Source organism: Oryza sativa, chromosome 2 (assembly GCF_034140825.1).
Source record: "Oryza sativa Japonica Group chromosome 2, ASM3414082v1".
NCBI lineage: Eukaryota > Viridiplantae > Streptophyta > Magnoliopsida > Poales > Poaceae > Oryza > Oryza sativa.
Genome location: NC_089036.1, coordinates 6,397,188 through 6,418,726, shown reverse-complemented (window position 1 = coordinate 6,418,726; position 21,539 = coordinate 6,397,188). Strand labels below are relative to the sequence as shown.

Sequence of the window (21,539 nt, the reverse complement as noted above, 5' to 3'; positions counted from 1 at the left end):
GCTCGTCCTGATCACCCGTGCGCGCAAGTGAACAGAACCGGGGAAGCCAGAAGCAGCTCAGGAAAAGGAAGGGGAATCGAGGAGGAAGTAGACAGTCCGCTAGGAGATAGAGAGATGTTACTCCTCTGTCTGTTGCTGAGAGGAATTGTAGCGCAAGGATAACACTCGGATTCAATCTGCGTAATTAATCACATGATTAACATCGAATGAATTCGCTCTCGTTAAAACCGAATTGATTACTGAATCAATCTCCGTCTGTTACAAAATGAAAACGAGAGAGAGAGACCAGCCGCCTGCCTACCTTGCCAAGGCCTCGGCCCAGCCCGGCGCGCGCGCGCGTGGCTGTCCCACCACCACCTCAACCGGTTAACAGGGGCTCTCTAATAGCTCCTTATTTAAGTTGAGATCTTCCCACTTAAATTTTCAAGCTGATATTAATCCCCATAGTATTAATTGTGGACCAATAGAATTAATTGAGAATAAATTGGGCCTAGCCCATTATTCCAACATATATTGTGTCCCCTTTTTCTGCATGCCAAGATGAAGATTGCTCAACCTGATTGAGATTTTTCAAATCTATCTATCTATTATCTATTATATACTAAAAGTCCATGAAGCTTCCTCAAAACGCTCTCAAACCGCCACGTGGCGCTCTAATAAATTAGAGAAAATTCTAAAAAATCTGAGAAAAAAGAAAAATATCTATCTCTCGATTTTCACTTAAATCGGTGGGTCCAATATTATAAACCGTTAGATTAGATTTATCTCAAAATAACTCCTCTGTTCCATTCCTAAAGGGGGTGCATGCACGTACATAACCTTTTTTTTCCAAGGTACGTTACTATTCTTTCTCTTTTTTTCCGGTATATAATTGAGATAATAATAATAATAATAATAATAATAGTAGCACTAATAATAATAATAATACTAATAATAATAATAAGTGATAATAAATTTTGAATAAAAGTCACTTTACAAATATAGAATATACCAGCATAAAAAATAGTATACTTACTCATAAATTTAATGGTTTTATCCCATGAATTGGTAGGAGTAATATTTCAAAATATTTATGCATATATTTGAACACAAGTGAGACATGAACAATTTGGTATGAAGTAGAGATGATCTTTTTGTTGTGTCTAGACATTTATTTTTATATAATTATAAGGTGATCTATGGTCCTTATAATTAATTAATATGGTGATATAGGATTCTTTAGCATTATTTTTATAAATAATAAATAAGCGTTTCTTATAATTAATATGGTGAAGTATGACTTCTTTTAGTAATTTTTTATAAATAAGTTACCCAAGCATTTGCGCGGGCTTCCTTCCTAGTTTCTATTAAAAATTACAGAAGTTGATCCTTCACAAACAATATTTTCCCCCTAAATCATAAGCAATGAAGCTTCCTCAAAACGCTCTCAAACCGCCACGTGGCGCTCTAATAAATTAGAAAAAATTCTAAAAAATCTGAGAAAAAAGAAAAATATCTATCTCTCGATTTTCACTTAAATCGGTGGGTCCAATATTATAAACCGTTAGATTAGATTTATCTCAAAATAACTCCTCTGTTCCATTCCATATATAGGTACGTTACTGCTTGCATGCGATCTGTTAAAGGGGGTGCATGCACGTACATAACCTTTTTTTTCCAAGGTACGTTACTATTCTTTCTCTTTTTTTCCGGTATATAATTGAGATAATAATAATAATAATAATAATAATAATAATAATAGTAGCACTAATAATAATAATAATACTAATAATAATAATAAGTGATAATAAATTTTGAATAAAAGTCACTTTACAAATATAGAATATACCAGCATACAAATCTCTACAAGTGAACATAAATAAATTAGCTCTACAATATTTGAAAATAAAGTTTACACCATTATATTATATTATGTACCCATTATTTTATATTATTTTGTAACAAAAATATTTGTCCATCGATATTCACTTAAATCGGTCCTAAGTCGCTACATGCCACCCCTACAAATACTCCTAAGCTACCACGTGGCGCTCTGATAAATAAATAATAGAAATTCTACAAAAGCAAAATATCTAACCCTTAAAATATTCACTTAAATTAGTGGGTCCGATATTATAAACCCTTGTATTAATGTACAACGGCCCCAGCTCTCCCATAAGTCCGTACATATGAAGTAAGTACGTACGCACGTGCGAAACCGCTCACCCTTATCACGTCCATATTTCTCTCCTTTCCTTTTATAATTTCTAAGGATAATTGAAATAACATTCATTATTAAAAACAAACAATTATAACTTTGCAAACCTAGACTGCATCATCATAAACGTATATAATGTTTGAAGAAAGTTTACTGCATTATATTCTTTACACATCTATCTATATATTATATACTAAAATCCATTAAACATCTATTATATACTAAAAGTTCATTGAACTCCCTACAAACGCTCTCAAACTGTCACATGGCATTTTACAAATGTTCTTAAGATGCCATTTGACGATCTAATAAATTAGAAAAAAATCCTAAAAGTTTTGATAAAAAAGAAAAAGACTAACCATTGATATTTCTTTAAATAGGCGGACCCACTAATTTTAACCATTAGATCTCTCAAAAAAAAAATATGGTATCCCCAATACACGAAAATATGGTACCCCCAACCCCGCCGTGTGTGGGCACACATGTACATACGTAGTCTCTCAACCCTCCAACTCTCTCCTCCGGGATCCCAGTCTCCTCTCCTATTTTCGAGCCAACATTTCCTATTTTCGAGCCAACATTTCCTATTTTCTAGCTAACATATAATATATAAAAAATAATAATCAGATAGTTAAATGATCATGACTCTCAAGTTACATGCACTTTTCTCAATTTATTTGCATTTTGTCATGTTATTTATAATTAAATACATAATTCAAGATCCATTTACCCATATTTACTATATAAAATTTAGATAATGTAGCCATTATGACTACAAATATTTGAGCAAAATTTGCACTGTGAAAAGACAAATGAATTCAAATATGTGAGTCTAAAGTCTAGATTCAACCACCATCAAAGAGTTTGGAACCATGGTGGATACCCTGGGCCTGAACTCAACGGAGGCGGAGCTGCAATATATTATTAGGTTGTGTTCATTAGATAGGTTTTGGAGCTAATCTCTCCCACGCACGTAAAATAAAGCGACTCATTACATTAGATTATTATTAATTAAGTATTAGTTAATTTTTTTATAAAATGGATTAATATGTTTCTAAAGCAATTTTTCTATAGAAAACTTTTAGAAAAAACACCGTTTATTAGTTTGGAAAGCATGTGCACCGAAAACGAGAGAGTTAAGTTGGGAAAGGAGGGGGGAAGAACACAACCTTAGCGAGGTGGACACCGACGGAAGCGCCAATATAGACTTTCCATGACTTCCTAAGCCTAATAGCATGCTAGATGATTAGGTGAAGGACAAAGGACCGAGAGGAGGGCCAGAGAGAGACGTTTCTATCACCGAGGTGTTCAGAATTAAATTCAGAAAAAATAAGCAATTTGATTAAAATACACATTCAATTTTTTTAAAAAAAACCATTAAAACTATTAAAAAATGTATAACAAGATCCCATGTATAATATAAAACAGTCCATATAAAAGTATAAGTTATAAATATCTAAAATTTGGAATAATAATAAAATAAATATTAAAAGATGAGTCCAAATACAACACGATACGAGATTAAGTACAAATTAAAATCCTTAAAATGAAAATTTAGAATAACACAATAATTTGATTTGAAAACAAATTCGAAATTATAATCACTCAATCACTACATTCAAAATATAACTAATAGTTTTAAAAGAACTTATCATTATTGATTCACATGCATAACGAATTACACATATATATGAATCAATTAAAAAGAGGATTGACAAGGTGGAAAAAAACATTTATTGCCAGCAAAAGTTTATCGAGATTTCTTCAAAAAGAGATACAATGAACACCCTGTTAAAAATAGAAAACACCTTACCTTAATTTCACTTTATTTTGTTAGAACTATTTTCAGAACAAACTAATACACATGCCCGCGCGAATGCGTGGGCTATCATCCTAGTTAGACTAATATATATAGGTGCGACACATCATATTACAATGAATCTGGACATAGAGCCAATCTCATGCTAGAATGTGATACATCATTTATATTTTATGAGGATGTGTTACATTCTAATATGAGGTTGGTGCTTATTTTGGGACGGATGTATATTAGAGGTATTATTATCACGTGATGATCCCTTTTTTTAGAAAAAATAAGTTATCACTTCTATCTACCTAGCATGCCTGAGAGTATAAGGGAGTACTTTGGCATATAGGTGTACACTTGATGAGCTAATAATTACTTCCTATGTAAAAAGAAATAATTCTTTGAATGAATTTGGACATAGCGTGTATCCAAATTAATCTTCAGGATTAGGATTCATGTGAAACGGAGGGAGTACGTAAGCTGCTGTCGTCAAATCCTGAACAGCCGGGCCGCTATTTTAGTACAGTAGCTATAGTAGACACAAGACACTCCAAAATCTTGTTTCTTCTGATTGTGATCAGATGGCGCGGCTGCGGCGACTCCGCTTACTCGCAATCGTTCAGCTCGCCGTGGCGATCTGGCTGGCGGCCACGAGTAGCTACCAGTGCAAGCTCGACGCCGTCCCGCCACCGCCGCCGCCGCCGACCGTGCTGGTGGACGGCGGCCGTACGCCGGCGACTCCTCCTCGTGAGTACCTTTCTCTCTTCTTCTCCGGCCCCGGCGAGCCCGGCCGGATCCTTCTTCACCGGTGCACGCACAAATTAACATCATGGACATGTGACGAACGAAATGTATTTTTTTTTCTCCCTTTTGCTTTGCAGCTCCAAAGGCAAATCGCCCTCCGCCACCGTCGCCGCCGGAGGGTTGCTCCGGCCAGCACTTGCGCCTACAGCCTTAGCTATATAGTATGTGTCGTCGTATCGAGCAACAAAGATTGAGAAAATTAAGTATGGAGTACCAATTAACGCACTGTACTACTATACGTGTGTTTTCTGAATAAACTTGGTGCATCAGATTTGCACACATCAACAATTTGCATCAGCTTTAATTTATAGTCAATAAAAAACTATGCACAATGCAGTATAATCAGTAGTACTACTTGGTGCTAGTTTCTTATATTTTAGGGTACATTATTTTGTTGTCCTGTTTCATTCAGTCCGTGCTGAGTTTTTCTTTTTTTACGCCAAGTCACCAAATTTCTCGATCTTGGGCGCAGTTAATCAGCCTGCCGTCCCTGGTCTGTCCCTGCAGGTGAGACCGGAGGATCACGTCCGCCGTCCCCGGGATCTGAAAAACAACTCTGTCAACCAAATTAATATCAGTACTATCAAGGAGTTGATTTGCAGACAGTACTAAAGAAAACTAAATAACTAAACAACTGTCAGAGAAAAATCAAAGGTGCCGATTTTGAAACCGCACATTTATTGTCTCAAGAATAATAATAAAAAGGGCTCGATGCAACCAAAAATTTCATTAAAAAACTGAATCACAAATCCAACGGCAACAAATCAAATCATCCCAGAACATTCATCACAAAACTAAATCCACGGAGTGGTGGCAGTGGCCTCTCTTGCAGGTGGCTGCGCCCTCAAACTCGGAGAAGGAAGGAGAGGGCGGTGAGGCTCAGCAGCGACGGCTGGTTTGGCACAGCTCCGGATCTAGCCGAGCTAAGTTCTTCTCTCACTCTCACTCCACCTGTGATGACGATGACCAGCACGCCGATAGCTGACGGTGCCACAACGATCGACATTTGTTGGTGCTATTTTATTTCAGTGTGTTGATGTTTGCACGTTGAAAATGTAGTGGAAAATATCGATGTAGTGCTTTCTTGATGTGGATTTGAATCTAAATCTGATGTGGATTTGAATTGATTCGAATCTGGATCTCTAAATGTGAATTTGAAAATGCAGCACCGTTTCTGAGTGTTGATTGATTTTTTCCTTTGCAAAAAAAAAAAAAAAGATTTCGCTGCCGGTCCTCATAGGTGTCTGCAAGCAAAAATCAATTTTTACATGCAGACCGCAACTGCGAGCGAAAATCATATATTTTCGCTAGCCTTAGGTTGCTAGAGACACTGCTGACCGCCGACAAAAACCAGTTTTGGTCGTTAGGAAAAACACTTTTCTAGTACTATATGTGTCGGTACGTAAAAACCGACATATGTGAGACTTTTGTTGCCTTTTTCATAGGTCTATAAATTAAAACCGATACCTATAACTTTAGAGCAATTCTACGGTCCTTGAGGAGATACCATGAGGTACCAAAAATTTAGTGTAAAATTTAGTACCACATGGTACCTCGTAGTACCTAGGTATCAAGAGGTACCAAATTTATAATAGAAAAAATGGTACTTTATGGTACCTCCTCAAGGACAGTAAAATTGCTCATAACCTTATTATTGGTGCAATTCATAAAAAAGGACCAATAATCCCTCCAAGTCATATGTGCCAGTTTTTATAATAAAGTGGCACCTATGAACATTACATAGTTGCTAGTTTTTATAATAAACCGGTACTTGTGAGTGCGCCCAACAGGTGCTGATTTTTATTGTGAACCGACACATATTGGAGATCACATGTGTACTGATTTTCAATAAAAACCGGCACCTATGATTCTAGATGTTGGTTGTCAATTAAAATCGACACTCATGATGACATCACTCATATATGTGTTGTTTACCTAACTTTTTATGAATTTGTAGAACTTGACAAGATCTACAATCTGTAGTTTATCACCTTTTTTATTTGAGTACATTTGGATGTGCGAAAATGTGTTATTGTCATATCTATTTGTATATTTAATATTTCTAAATGATCTCGGATGGAGACAAAATGTATATGAAAGTCGTATACATATCTAAACTATGTCTACAGGTTCGTAGTTGACAAAATTTTCATTTAAGCTCATTCAAAGCGTTAAATATAGAATATAAATTGCGAGTGAGTAGAATCAAAATAATAGTATTTGCTTATAAAATAACGAGTGTTTAATAAAAAAAATGTTTTTTTCTTTTTTTTTAAAATAATACAACGAGTGTTTTTAAATAATTTAGAACTAGTAGTAGCACAGCAGACGAAAAGGCTATGGGGCGATCGATCGCCCCTAGCGATCGGATTAGCCGATACCCCCTCTCCTCCACGTGGTTTCCTTTTTTGGCACCGTATTATTTTCCTATTTTAATAAATTTATACACCTAAAGTTTGTACACCTTTTACACATTTAAAGTTTAGAGACACAAAGTTTATAAGTTAAAAGTTTATATATTCGATTCAAATTTAAATTTGAATTCAAATATTATTTATATATAGTATTTCTATACACCTAAAGTTTATAGACCAAAAGTTTATAAGTCAAACGTTTACATACCCGTTTCAAATTTGAATTTAAATTCAAATATTTTTTTTATATATAGTATTTCTATACATAATTTTTTCCAACTTTGTTTTTTTATTTTTTAAAAATTTATGGTGTAGTAAGAAGAGAAGAATGGGAGGAGGAAGGGGGGAGAGAGCGTAATAGAGGGGATAGGGATGATCGATCGCCCATTAGGCACACGCCCACACCCACAGCAGAGGTCCTAGAGGATATAAGTGAAGACTAATCAGCGCCACTTGTACATGTGAATCACCTGCTAGCTGTTGTCAAATCCTGTGTGCATGCACGTCCATAATGCGTACATACCTACCGACCGGCGGCCGGCCAAGTTCACCGCATCGATCGAGAGCTCTACTTTACCTAGCTTTAATTAGCGTCCGTCCTGAGCTAATTGAGCACATCGTCGCGATGGCGCTTCTGCCGCTGCGACGGCGACACCGTCTACTCGCCGTCGTTCAGCTCGCCGTGGCGCTCTGGCTGGCGGCGACGAGCGGCTACCGGTGCAAGCTGGTGGTGGACGGCGGCCATACTCCGGTGACCCCTCCTTGTGAGCAGTCATGATCGATATTCTCAGGCTGATCTCACCAATTAAGCTCGTAAATGCGACGAACCAACAAACTAATTTGTGTTTAATGTTGTTGTTTTTTTTTGCAGCTCCACGGGCGCGCTGGCGCCCGCAGCCGATGCCGTCGGTCTGCCCGCGGGAGGGTTGCTTTTGGTCACCGCCCTCTGCCCGACAGCCTTAGTTAGTGAGTATCCAAAGACTGATTCGGTGAAGTCCCAGTGTACTACTCACTACTGTGGCTATGATACGTACACAGTGCTAGCTTGTGTGTAACTAAATATATTGAGAAATTTTATAGTTCTTAAGAAAGTACACGTAGATATTAAAATTTGATATTAGAAAAATATAGTATTTATCGGTATCGTCTAAATTAAAGGATGGTAAAATTATCCAAATATGTAATCTGATCTGAATAAATTTTGTGCACTGTATATATATCATCAATTTGCCTCGGTTGTGGCATGCAGATTGTTGTCAGATAGGTTTATTGTGTCAGCATGTAGTACAACATCACCGCAAACTGAGCCCATTAGACTGAGATCAGGTGTGGCGCCTCTGATCAATTTTCGCACAAAATTACACAGACCAAATCATGGATATTCTGCCAAGGGACCAATTTCTCTCGGGCACAGAGGGCACAGTTGCCCATTTCATCAGGCTTCCGTCCCTGGTCTGTCTCGTGCAGGGGAGACTGGAGGGTTACGTCCACCATCACCAGGGTCTAAAAAACAAAAAAAAAACAATTAATGTCACCTAACTGGCCGATCAGGGTACCAGTTAATAGACTGCCAAATACTCGTAGTACTGAAATCTCATTCTTTTTATTAAGATACAAATTCTATCTCAATTTTTATTAACATGTTTTTTAAACTTAATTAATTATATACTCTCTGTCCCATAATATAAGCATTTTTAGAATTGGAGACAATTATTAAAAAAGTAGGTAGAATTGGATGGGGGAAGGTTATGATTAGACAAGAAGTGGAAGTATGTAAGAAAACTGAATGGTGGAGAGTTGTGATTGATTAGGAAAAGAATGTTAATAAAAAATTGTTATATTTTAGAACAAATTCTAAAGGCTAGAAATTGTTATATTTTGAGATAGAGGGAGTATTAATTAGTTGAGTAAATTTCACAAAACTACACGTTTTGTAGTACAAGTTGTAGAAAATCACACACACTTTGACACTTGGCACTTAAGTGCATATATTTTGGTAGTGTATTTTCACAAAACCACACTACTAATGAATGGATTCACCCGCGAGATGACGTGACTGTTTCACCTAGGACGAGGACATGGCATCCTATTACCAGCCATTGCACGAAATTAATAGGATGCCACGTCCTCATCCTAGATGGAACAACCACATCATCTCACGGGTGAATCCATTCATTGATAGTGTGGTTTTGTGAAACTAAACTACCAAAATATATGTACTTAAGTGTCAACTGTCAAAATATGTGTGGTTTTCTGCAATTTGAACCATACAACATGTAGTTTTCTGAAATTTACTCTAATTAGTTTTACCTTCCTGTTATATGCAGTATCCTTACTTAATGTTTATTTTCATTACGTGTGTTGTGTTGGCCTTACTGTTGGGTGTCGATCGTCCTCCGAGAGATCGCCGTGCTGCTGATCTCACCATCACCGGCAATCCATGGCCTCCTCGTCGTCGTTGCTGCAGCTCCATGCCCGCAATACTGCCGCCACCGTTCACTGCCATGAACACATGAGTAATTAATGCTCAGTTAAATATTAGTTACCACCAGAAAGTTCCATTTTCTGAAAGTTCAGAGATCGATCGACTGCTCACATATCGTAGTAATCCAAGGCTCCTTGCGTCGTTGATCGCCGCCGGTGATGGAGCCAAGCGCTAACGGCGGCAGCAGCAGCAGGAGGGACACGGCGAGGATGGTTATTATTGCCGGTGAAGCCATTGTACTAGGTGATGTCTGAACTGAACTGAATAAGTGCCTGACCTGTTGCCCTTGTACGGCTATTTATCGACGCGCTCTCTTACTCTCTCTGCTGGGGCCTGGTTAGTTCCCAACTTTTTTCTTTAAATTTTTAACTTTTCTATCACATTAAAACTTTTCTACACATAAACTTTCAATTTTTTCGTCATATTGTTATAATTTTAATGTGAACTAAACACACCCTAGGTGATTATTCAGAAAAATGTGTTTGCTGTATACGTAAACTTCATAGGTAAGGTTCAATGTCTTATCCAGGTGACCTATTCAACTCAACTATAATTATGATATGTTTCTGCTGACACTCTGACAGACATAAACAATCTGTGTGATGATTCCGGCAGTCAAACTGTCAAAAGGAACAGCGAAGACCACTTCTTTGCATGCATGCGTGCCAATTTAACATGCACAAATGCGCTCTCTGTCTTCATATATACACTAGAAAATATTTCATCATTGTATTTATTTTGACATTGATGGGCAGTGAAAGCAAGTGATTACGTTTGTCAAGTCTGCACCCAATCAAACGTGAGACGTCCAACAAGTCAATTCAAATGCTTTGGGTTGATCAACGGTGAAGAAAAACACGTTATGACAATAGGTAGATAGTAACATGGGGTGAAAAATTAAGGACCGTCTAGTCAACTGAAAAATACCATTCAATTCAGTTACTCCTTCCGTCTCATAATATAACAACCTAGAACCAGATGTGATATTTCATAATGCATGTCCAAATTTGTTGTACTATAAAATATTCAATTCTAGATTGTTATATTATGGGACGGATGAAGTATTTTTTTAATGGTTAGGATTGCATTGAGATTCGTGCATACTCTTCTTGTATCCCCTTATATCTCTTCTTCGCTTCGCTCGTTCACGCACTCACGCGCACAGTCTTTCAGCACCTCTTCCTCCTCGCCCGACTGGTGCCCCTAACCTTGCCACCTGACCAGAAGACGTCAATGGTGCTTGTAATCCCTATACCTGACCGGCCTCCTCCCCCTTCCACCCCTACCTCTCTTCCATCCTAAGCCAGTGTGGGTACCATTCCCCTATGCCATCGGGTATGATTCACCACCACTGACCGCCATGGCCTCCCTCATCCATACTGCTAGCCCTACCCACCGCTAGTGCTTCCATTCCCGTAGCTCCGCCGCCACGCCTTCTGCCCATCGTCAACACCCACCACCAATCTCGCCGCCAGCCCATCCTTCTAAGCCCAGAAAACCCACTTTTTCCCATCCCTAGCCCACTCTTTAGGCTGTTGCAGTAAAAATATTACTATTATGGATGTGTGTGGAGAGCGTGTCTTGAGAGTAACAAAATTACTATGAGGGTTATGAGTGAGTGGTGGGAGAAGGTCGTGAGGCATGTCACGTAGCTATGTAGCATGTAGTGTGCCATGTATGAAGTTCTCCCTCTTTCTTAGATATAAATCTGTAGTTATCGTTAGCATTCTTTGCAATGTGGAGAATGCTAGGCCGTGAAAACATGGCAATAGGCTTGTGTATACACATGCTGCCGAGTGCAGATATGCTACCTTTGGCTGAGATGTTGCGCGGTGGAAGGGCATTTGGCATGGGTGAGCAGGCGTGGTCCATCCTTTATTTAAACCTAGGGGGATATTCGTACATTTTGACCATACAAAGATGTTTTTCTAGCTATTACTCCTCCGTCCTATAAAAAATTAACTTTTAACTTTAAACCTGGGACGGAGGGAGTATTTATTAATTAATCATTGCCTACATACATAACTTTCTGAAGATTTTATTATTTCAAAAATGAAGGGGTCAATCAAGTATTAGGGCTTACAAGAAATGCATATGAAGAAGTAAACACGATATGCGGACATTGGAACAACCAAGCTGTCGAAGCGTGTTTCTTCATGTATCGCAAATAACTTGTTAATTTGCATGCAATCCTACCGGTTGGGCGCGCGGCCGCGACTCCATTGTCGGCATAATTATTTTTTCCCTCAACTATAAGATATCTAAAAAATTATTGGTCACCAAAAAATAATACCCGGCCGTCGTGCGAGCTAAACAGCTACTAAAGCGTTGATTATGTTTAACATGCAAAATGCTAATTCTTGCCCAATATCTTACGTCGCATCCGCCCATTGTTACTAATTAATTAACTGTTAGTGCTAGAACATATAATAAGTGTTAGCACAAAGTATCACTATTGTAAGAGTTAATTTTATAGACGATTCAAAGTGGTTTTCACAGGTGGACCAGCAAGCCACCTCGAACAATTTCCATAGGTGGCTAGGTGAAATTCCTTTTCATATGCTTATCCCACTCATAATTAAAGAGGTCGATATTAATTTTTTTTCATTTGTTATCGATTCCTCTTCATGGTCAAAGAACGGGACAACATCATGGTGAATGATGTGGTACATGTCGTGAAAAACGTTATATCAATGGCTTAATTGTCCATCTTTTGTCATGCTTTATTAAGGGTTTTGGATAACTAAAATAGGAATTGCGCTCAACGAGAAATTGGCTTCCATAGGCACAATTGCTCTTGCTGACTGTATGTGCAATGTAAGAGGGTGCCTATGAAAATATCTTTTTTTACCACTAAATTCTAATGAACAGACATCCGTAAAATAATTTCAATAACAACATCATAACTGAATAACCAGGGCTACTGCCGTTGTTCTTTTAGACCACACACCCAAGAAAAAAACTAAGAAGAAAAAAAAAACTCTTCCTGGACTGTTTTAGGCTGTCAACGAAAATGATGAGTCTCCTCTGTACAGTACTTTTTTTTTTTTTACTTGGATCATTGACACATAGGGCCATTGGTTGTGAGATCCACATTTCAACCACTCAAAGTCAGATAGCAGAAATGCAGAGTATCTGTTTCCAGCAAAAATTTAAATGCCAATCCTTTATGTGGTTGTGTTTATGGATACTCTCTCATCAATTGCCAGGCCTGACTTCATTTTTGCTTCTTCCTGGGGAGATAGGAGAGTTATGTATCGGGTCGTGGTTCGGTTGATCGCCTGAAAAAAAAAAGTCTTATTTACTTCCTCCGTTTTATAATATAAGACTTTCTAGCATTGCCCATATTCATTCAGATGTTAATGAATCTAGACATATGTATGTGTTTAGATTCATTAACATCTATATATATATGGGCAATGCTAGAAAGTCTTACATTGTGAAACGGAGGGAGTAGAACACATCCGAGCAGGTGTGTAAGTATGGTGTGGGTTTCACTTGTAAGTTGTACCCAGGAAATAAAAGAGCCATATGTATATATGAAAACGTGAATTGTATGCACCTCACTCAGGATTCAGTTCAACCTTCTATTAAAACTGGCAGCTGAATTTCTCTGTAATTTGCATCAAAGGAGAGGGAGATCTAGAGAGACATAATTAATTTGTCCTATTTGAACTTACCAGAGTTTAGAACTCGACGAGGCCATGTCAATTTTCTTGGAGCAATAACCAGATGGCCATCATCGTGCTTCATCTCCCGGCCTCTGCTACCTCCTCCTGATGAGCCGTCGGCGAGAAGAAACGGCGGCGACAGCAAGAGCGACGACATCAGTAGGATTGCCACCACGCGAAGTCGAGCAGTAGCTTCCATGGTGCTTCAGAGATCAGAAATTTTTTCGCCGGATTCACTTCAGTTCGCTGCTGCAGATAGTGTGTGTAGCTTGGCTATGCTAGCTACTTGCATGGTAGGAGTATTTAAATCCCTTGACAAGTTAAGCTACCTAGGCACATAAGAATTAAGAAGGGTTATTAATTTTCCCGCTGAATAATATGTCAATTTTTCAACACGACTGATTCAATCTGAGTCGGTGATAAATTAGTTATATCCAGGCTGATGAAATCGTTGACTGAGAATGAGGCGAGATAACCATGCATGCCACATTCCTATCACGGTACATAATATATAAGTTGAAGAGGCGGGATATCTCTTGAAGTATTTTTTTTTTGGGACAAACTATTGTTCAATATTTTCCGTGTGGTTTCCGAATTAGCTAGCTTGCTCTCTGCATGCATGTTTATCGTGTTTGCTATTTCGTAGGCATCCACAAAATTCCAACCTATCAGTCAATTCTCCCTACTGTCGATTTGGATTTTTTTATTTTATTTACTAAAATATTGAAAAATGATTTTTGTTTCAATATTTTGCAATACTAGTCGCCTCACGCCCTTGGAGAAGGCGTTTTTTAAAAAACGCTCTCCGGAAAGAAGTTTTATCCTACGTAGCAGACGGCCATTGGAACCCCCTTAACGACTGCCCGCCGAGGGATGAATATTTTGCAGGCAGCCCCTTTGCCATCCTCTCGGAGGTTTCTTTCAGTCCTCTCAGAGAGCATTTTTTTCGCGCTAAGGGCCACCTACAGAAGGGCTGTGAGGGCGGCCTAGGATTTTTTGTAGGCAGACCCATTGCCGCCCTCTAGAATGCCCCTTTTTTTGTTTGGGTTTGGGGGGCGCTGCGAAAGGGCGGCGAGGGGGTGCCATTTTGCAAGCCGCCCTTAGGGATGAAGCTAAGGTTTGATGGGTCAGGAAGCCCGCAAAAAACAAAAGCTCAATGTGTAACTTCAAGCAATATTACGTGTTTACGGGTTTTCGAACTCTATAGTCATATTCTTCTGCTCAGTTATCAAAATACTCACCTTTGGTGACTCACGCAACGTAAAGTTGGGCATTGAATGCCATTCTGGGTTTATGGTTTTGCGAAGTTTATCACCGGAACGGAATGGTTCAAAAAGCACCAAACCATAAATTTCATACCAATGGATTGGATGCGTTCATTGTGAAAAATTTCTATGTGACTCACGCGTCGCAGAATTGTGCATTGGATGCCATTATGGGTAGATGTTAGTGTGATGTTCATCACCTTAGCAAACGGTGGTTGTTAAGGTGAATAGTTCTAAAAATAACATGAAGCCATCAAGACATGTCCAAGGTATGTAAAGAGAATATTGAAATCTTTCAGGAAGATAAAACCTCCAAAGTAATAGATTTGGTTTACATCCAAACTGTGAGAAATTTTTACTTGAGTCGGTGGGCCTGCCGGAAAGTTTGTGTGGTGCGAAAATGAAACCATTCGAAACCACTCAAAAGTGTTTTCAGGCATATGGGAATATGCTTGACACCATTGATTGTGAAAAATAATTTTTACACGAGTCGGTGAGCCCACCGGAAAATTTATGTGGTGCAAAAACAAAAGTACTCAAAATTGTTTTAGTACCTATTCATGCGTTTGGAACAATTGGTTGCTTTTTGAAACAAACAACCATGTTTTTTTTATGATTTTGTGTATTTGCTTCTTAAATTGGTATTGATTTTACCGGCGGTAACCGCTGTAAGTGTTGAGAGTGTTTTTTCTGCACTGAGTCTAGTGAAAACAAGTTGAGAAACAATTTATGTGATGATTTATTGAATCATTCTTAGTCATATTTATTGAGTGAAATATCTTCTCTAAAGTTAAGACGTAATAAAACTTTCATGTCTAAGAGCAAGCGCAGAGTAAGGTAGTGGCATTGTTTTATTTTTTTTGTTTGTCTAAGATCTTTTGTATTTGCATTCTTTATATTGTAATATTTGCACATTCGAACTTGCTGGTTAATTTAGTCGATTATTAATGATACAAGACAATATCAAATATTGATATATTTCTACCGCATTTCAATAAGTTTGTACATTTATAGTATTCGATAATTTTGGTATGTGATGTGATGATGTGAATTTAAGAACATGATTATTCAACTCGGTGTGTAAGAATAAACCCTCTCATTCTCATCAATAGGCCCCTACTATAACAAATGTATTCTGAAGATTTCTTGACAATTAATGTTGTTGGGCTTTCGAAAGAAGGGACATAGTGTTAACAGTGAAATTTAGTAAGCCCCGAAGTCATCATCGATCTAGAATCAGTATCGGCTTCAGAGTCCTGTAATCGGCCGATGGGAATTATCAAGGCGGCAATAGTTGGATTCTTGCTATATTCGGTTAAGGAAATTAATCTATTCAGGGAAGCTTATCCAGAAGAGACCGAGTTCAAGAAGGATGCAGCATGCATGGCAAGTTATCTATTAATTAGGAAGAGTCTGTTAGTTTCCTTTTGTCTTTAGAAAAATGTGCTTAGTGTCAATAAGGACTTTATGTTTTCCTTTTATCTTTAGGAAAGTTTATTTCTTATCCAACAAGGACTAGTATCTACTTATGGGTATAAATATGTGCACCCAGGGTTATTGTAAACTATATCCTAGATCAATACAACTACTCTTGGCACATTGCCAACCTCTTTACCAAGGTTTTTACTTATCATTGACGAAACTTGGCACTTGACGGGGGTTGCATCGGCTTTCAATCTCTGACGAAGGGATAAGTCCTATGTTCCGCCGGCCCTGGCAATTGTATTGGCTTCATCGGCGTCGTTCAAGGCTGCATCAGTGTATTTGACCTCTTGGATTGCTCTGGTTCAATTGATATATTTACCTACCTATTTATCATATATCTTAGTTAATCTGGTCTTAGTATATCAATTTAGATATATCGGCCGATTCTCGCTTTAGGGTTTATGCTGGTATCGGCTAAATCATTTTACTAGATTAGATTAGCTAAGGTATCTACCACCCTGAAAATCACACAAAAATGTTTGATTTTCTAGATATTATGTTTCTTTTCATACTTAGTATTGCATTAGTTAAGTCTGATCTATTAAGTCGTGCTTAGAACCATAATCTCTAGCCCGCTTCTTGATTGCTAATAAGGATTTCATTGAGGTTTCAGCAAATGAGTTATCTGGACGTTGCTTCGGCTTACAAGGATTGCATACAAGTTGGATTTAGCCCGTTGCAACAAAGGTTTCATTGTTTATCTAATCTTGTGGATTTTATGACATCGGACATTCAGCCGATGTATGTTTTAACCTTCGGATCAGTGCTTATTCTATTATATCATTGTTAGCCGATTGGTTTCTACTGGATGTTATTATTGTTTTATTACATTGCTATCAATCAATTGTATTTATATCGTTATCTATATTGGACATATATCCGATTGCTCAAAACCCTATTGACATCGGCTGGTATCGGCATCAGCTGAATTACTCCATCGGCTTGACAACCAATTGGCTTATTGATATGCTATTTGTATATCTTGTCAGTTGCATGATCAAACTGACTGGCACGCCCGTATCTTATCAACCGGTGGATCTGCACAGAAGCTAAGCAGATCTCCCAGGCCGTTGTGTTCGTCGACCTAGTACGTGCCAACACAGACCCGACATTATCAGCCAAACGTGGATTTTTTTGTCAACACATAACACATAGAGAATCATGAAGAAGACTCTGACCATGCCAATACGAAGCGTGGCAGGGAAGAAAAAAAAGGAAGATCATCATTACAAATAATCTTATAATATGTATGAGTAATTGAAACAAAATTTATAATGAACAGACAAACAATCCTTCAACTGGCTATCATATCTGTTACTCCCTCCGGGTTGATAATACGTGTCGTTTTGGACAAAAATGATATTTAAAAATATTTTTGACCACTATTTTTCTTTTACAATATATATAGAAATATCAATACATATGATTTTATGAAAAGACTTTTTAATACTAATCTATACATATGGTCTTCATATGTTTAAAGTTTTTAAAGTTTAATAATAGACTTGTTCAAAATGACAAGTATTATTACTCCGTAAGGAGTAACTTCTTATTAGAGTTTTTAACAGTTTTTATTACAACCTCTGTTGATCACAGCTGAATCATTTCCTCGTTCAAGTGTTCTTGTTGTGCCATCAGAGGTGTTCCTTCTCTGATCAGTTGCCTGGCTGCTTATTTCTTTCTATAGGAGTGACAGGAGTTTCACGCGGTCCATCCCCAGGGTCTGAAATGATGTAAGTAATAAACTTTAGGCAAAATTTGCTACAGGATACTCAAAGATTGTGGTCTTTGCTGTGAGACACCCGAAGATCGTGTATTTGCTCGTGGACACGGTAAAAAAGTGGTAATTAGCTACTGGACACTCCTCCCATTATTTTATTATTTTCGATGAAAACGGAGAGAGAAACTTAAGTTAAAGACAAGTTTGTCCATGGGCCCACTTGTCAATCTCTCTTTCTCTGTTCTTCTTCGACAGCAACGCGAAGGTTTTGCCGGGGGGCGCGAGGCGCTCTACCTCGCTCTATTACGGCCTCCTCGACCTCTTCCGCGAGGCACGGTGGGGGCCGTTCGACGGGGACCAGCTGCATCTGGCGGCGTCCATGGCAGGGAACGCCGCGGGCGACGGGACGGCTGTCCGCGCCGCGCCCGACGGCGGCTGCTGCGTCGCGCACGGCAGCGCTGTGCGCGTGTACAAATGAGCGATGGAGGAGCGGCGGCGACCTGCGCGTGTATAACTGCCTTCCCGGCGACCTGCGCCACCTCTTCCGCATCGCGCGTGTACAACTGGAGATGGCAGGCGCGAATCGGCCGCGTCTCGGGCAACAAGGGACATTCATTGAGTGTTCTTCTTCCTCCCCAATCTCTGCAACTGCACCATGATCCACTAGTAGTTATTCTTGTCCGGATTCTTCTCTACATGAATGGCCATATCATGCATCATGTGATCGATCAGCAATGAGCAGCAAAGTGTGTATGAGGTTGGCTTTGCAGAGGCTGTCACGGTTTAAGGATGCAGGGTGCATCCTGTCACAATGATCATAAGACCTCAGTCAGCTATAGGTGGCATTGGCGTCTGGGACTGCACCACCGGCGAGCAGGCCGACTTCTTCTACGAGCCGCCGGGCTGTGCACTCGGCGACGCCGACAAGCTCCAGTGACTCGACGGCACGAGCACGCTCATGGCAGCGACCATGTTCCCACGGACAGACACCTCCTTCATCATCCTGCTGGACTTCCGGGACAAGAAGAACGTGGCCTGGTCGTGGTCCGACGTCGGCACGCCGGCGTCGCTGGAGGACAAGAACGTGCTGCACGCCATCGCGATGGAGGACGGGCGGTGCGCGCGCCCCCTCTCCCCCGCTGCCGTGCCGCGCGCCGCTACTCTCCGCCGCCGAGCTCGCCATCGCGTCGGCCGTCTCTCTCCCTCTCTCCAGCGCCGCCGCCCCCTGCTCCGCCGCCGGCCGCCTCACGCAAGTCTGCCACCACGCCTGCTCGAGAGAGGAGAGAAAGAAGAGAAAAAGAAAGGATGTGGGGCCTACACCGCCCCGCCGCCGCCTCGCCATGGCTGAGCCGTCCAGGCTCGGGCCAGCCGCCGTCGCACACTCGCACCTCTGCTCTGCTGCAAGGAAGAAGAAGGGAAAAAAGATAGAGAGAGGAAGAACAGTGTCCAGTGGCATTTTGGTACTTACACAACTCTTTCTCTCTTCATCTTGACCGGAAATAATAAAATAATGGGAAGAGTGTCCAGCAGCTAATTACCACTTTTTTACAGTGTCCACGAGCAAATACACGATCTTCGGGTGTCTCACAACAAAGACCACAGTCTTTGAGTATCCTGTAACAAATTTTGCCTAAACTTTACGTACATACTAATACTCCCTCGAGACATAAATATCAACGTTTAGAAGGTCAAATTTCTAAAAACTTTAACTATCGATTTCATATTACATGAGTTCGATATTATGATAGACATGAAAAATCTATCCACGGCACCTTTTAAAATATGCATTTGAGAAGTGATTGATGGTCAATTTGACCAAATCTTAACCTGAAACGTCAAATTTTTATGTTTAGAGGGAATACTTGATAAAATCAGTAATTTATAAAAGCTAGCTATCTTTGTCCCTGTTTAAAAAACATTTTTTTTAATTACTGCTTGTGTGAAGTCCCTGCGAAAAACATGCAAAATTCCAACGTTCTAAATAGGATTTTAAAGTGCAAAACAACTGGAATAGTTTGTAAGTGGCAATTTTTTTTAAGGAACCGGGTATGAGGTTTCATATTAATATAGCAGGAAAATATTACAAGACAGTCGCTACTATAGAAATGGTTTTTACAGACGGCTGGAATCAATATTCGCATACTAGTAATAACCCTGAAAAGTTATATAATGAGGAAAAAAGAACTGATCTACTTCATAACCTAAAAAACATAATTGAATCAAACATGTATAACCTACATAGTTTCCCAAACTCTGTATATGTTTCGTGTATATATTAATATATATATATATATATCTCCCATTCAACATGATCTACTTTCCATGGCAGCATCAAATTATCAAACCACTTAATTTGTTGTCAATTCCAAGCGCTGCTTACTGTGTTCATAACCGGGTGTAAGCCGGAGAGATCGCCGTGCTGATTTCGCGATACTTAAACCATAGCCGTCTTTCCTCTCCCTGCTTCTCACCATCGCCATCCGCCTGGAGCTGCCACCGCTCACTGGCATGCACACGCGAACGATGCTTAATTACTATTTCTTTCGTCCCAAAATATAAATCTAATATTAAATAGAATATTAAATAGAGTAGCATTTTAAGATGCTGAGTTCAAATCTTTATAGGAACGAATTTCAGTTTGGGTTATTTGATAGCTAAGTTCCCTAGCTATATAATAGGCTAAGTTCTTGATTTAAAAATACTGCATATATACAGTTAGATGTATATGCCGGATAAAACATACCCTTCTCTAAAATAAATAATAAATAAAATATGACATCACCAATACAATAAATTTAGACATGGGTTTATCTAGATTCGTAATATTATGTGATCAGTACGTTAACTTACGGGGTTGCAGTAGTAGTCTGCACCACAGATTTCACTTGAACATGAGAAATATATAATTCTTCTCGACATAAAATGTTTGAGGAAATAAAAAACAACTATTGACTATAGTACTGGTAATAGAGATTGACAACCTTCTTTTTTCTTTTCCTGTAATTAACCATCGTCGTCTCTGGGTTTTTACTCTACTGATTTAAATATAATTGACAGAGCTCCTGCTTGTTTAGTTCCCAAAAAAAAAAAATGGCAGATTACTCACATGGCAAAAGCTCGTTGCCGGCTGATGAAGCGCCGGCGGCGAGAGAACCGGGCAGAAGCGACGGCAGCAGCCAGAGGGACAGCACTAGGATTAGCACGACGCGAGCCATGAAAGAAGCAGCCATGGTGTGTTTGCTTAGCTAGCTCGATCGACGGCCATATATATAATCTGAAATTAACTGGTGTCTCACGGCCATGATAGGCTATTTATATTATCGGCTCACTTATTATACTATTTGTTACTGTTCAGGAAAAAAAAAAGGTCTTCGATATGCCGCTTGTCAGCTTGTGAACAAATTATGTACTATTCCAGTAGTATGCTGGTCTATATATACTTCAGTACTATCATATTAATGTGATGTAATCAACTTTGATCAACTATAAGTCTACTCTTTTGCTTTTTTGGTTGCTAGACACACCCAGAATTTCCGTGTCATTCCTGCAGTCAAAGGTCAAGGGGAAGACTATTTCATCCACGAAAACATATTTTGTCTTTGACCAGTAATTGAGTCACACATCTCTCGCTTTTTTTCCCTTGCTCTAGCATCTAATTTTTATCCATTCCTCGATCTTTAGTTAGAAATGA

At 39.1% G+C, this 21,539-nt stretch overlaps 4 long non-coding RNA genes across 4 annotated transcripts; 1 reads left to right on the top strand and 3 right to left on the bottom strand.

The window, feature by feature from the left end:
• The first annotated feature begins 4,524 nt into the window (after window positions 1-4,524).
• LOC107277225 (uncharacterized) lies at window positions 4,525-5,105 on the top strand. Its single transcript, XR_001543050.3, has 2 exons — window positions 4,525-4,751; window positions 4,886-5,105. It is a non-coding gene; the product is annotated as an uncharacterized lncRNA (long non-coding RNA).
• A 3,303-nt stretch (window positions 5,106-8,408) lies between these two features.
• LOC107280040 (uncharacterized) lies at window positions 8,409-9,966 on the bottom strand. The gene is made up of 3 exons (XR_010739138.1): window positions 9,819-9,966; window positions 9,599-9,721; window positions 8,409-8,725 (listed from the first exon to the last, which is right to left on the bottom strand). It is a non-coding gene; the product is annotated as an uncharacterized lncRNA (long non-coding RNA).
• A 2,615-nt stretch (window positions 9,967-12,581) lies between these two features.
• On the bottom strand, window positions 12,582-13,644 carry LOC9269827 (uncharacterized). Its single transcript, XR_001543120.3, has 2 exons — window positions 13,388-13,644; window positions 12,582-12,988 (listed from the first exon to the last, which is right to left on the bottom strand). It is a non-coding gene; the product is annotated as an uncharacterized lncRNA (long non-coding RNA).
• Window positions 13,645-16,980: 3,336 nt separating this feature from the next.
• On the bottom strand, window positions 16,981-21,124 carry LOC107279966 (uncharacterized). Its single transcript, XR_003240520.2, has 4 exons — window positions 20,955-21,124; window positions 20,229-20,351; window positions 17,144-17,851; window positions 16,981-17,085 (listed from the first exon to the last, which is right to left on the bottom strand). It is a non-coding gene; the product is annotated as an uncharacterized lncRNA (long non-coding RNA).
• Between the last annotated feature and the right edge of the window lie 415 nt (window positions 21,125-21,539).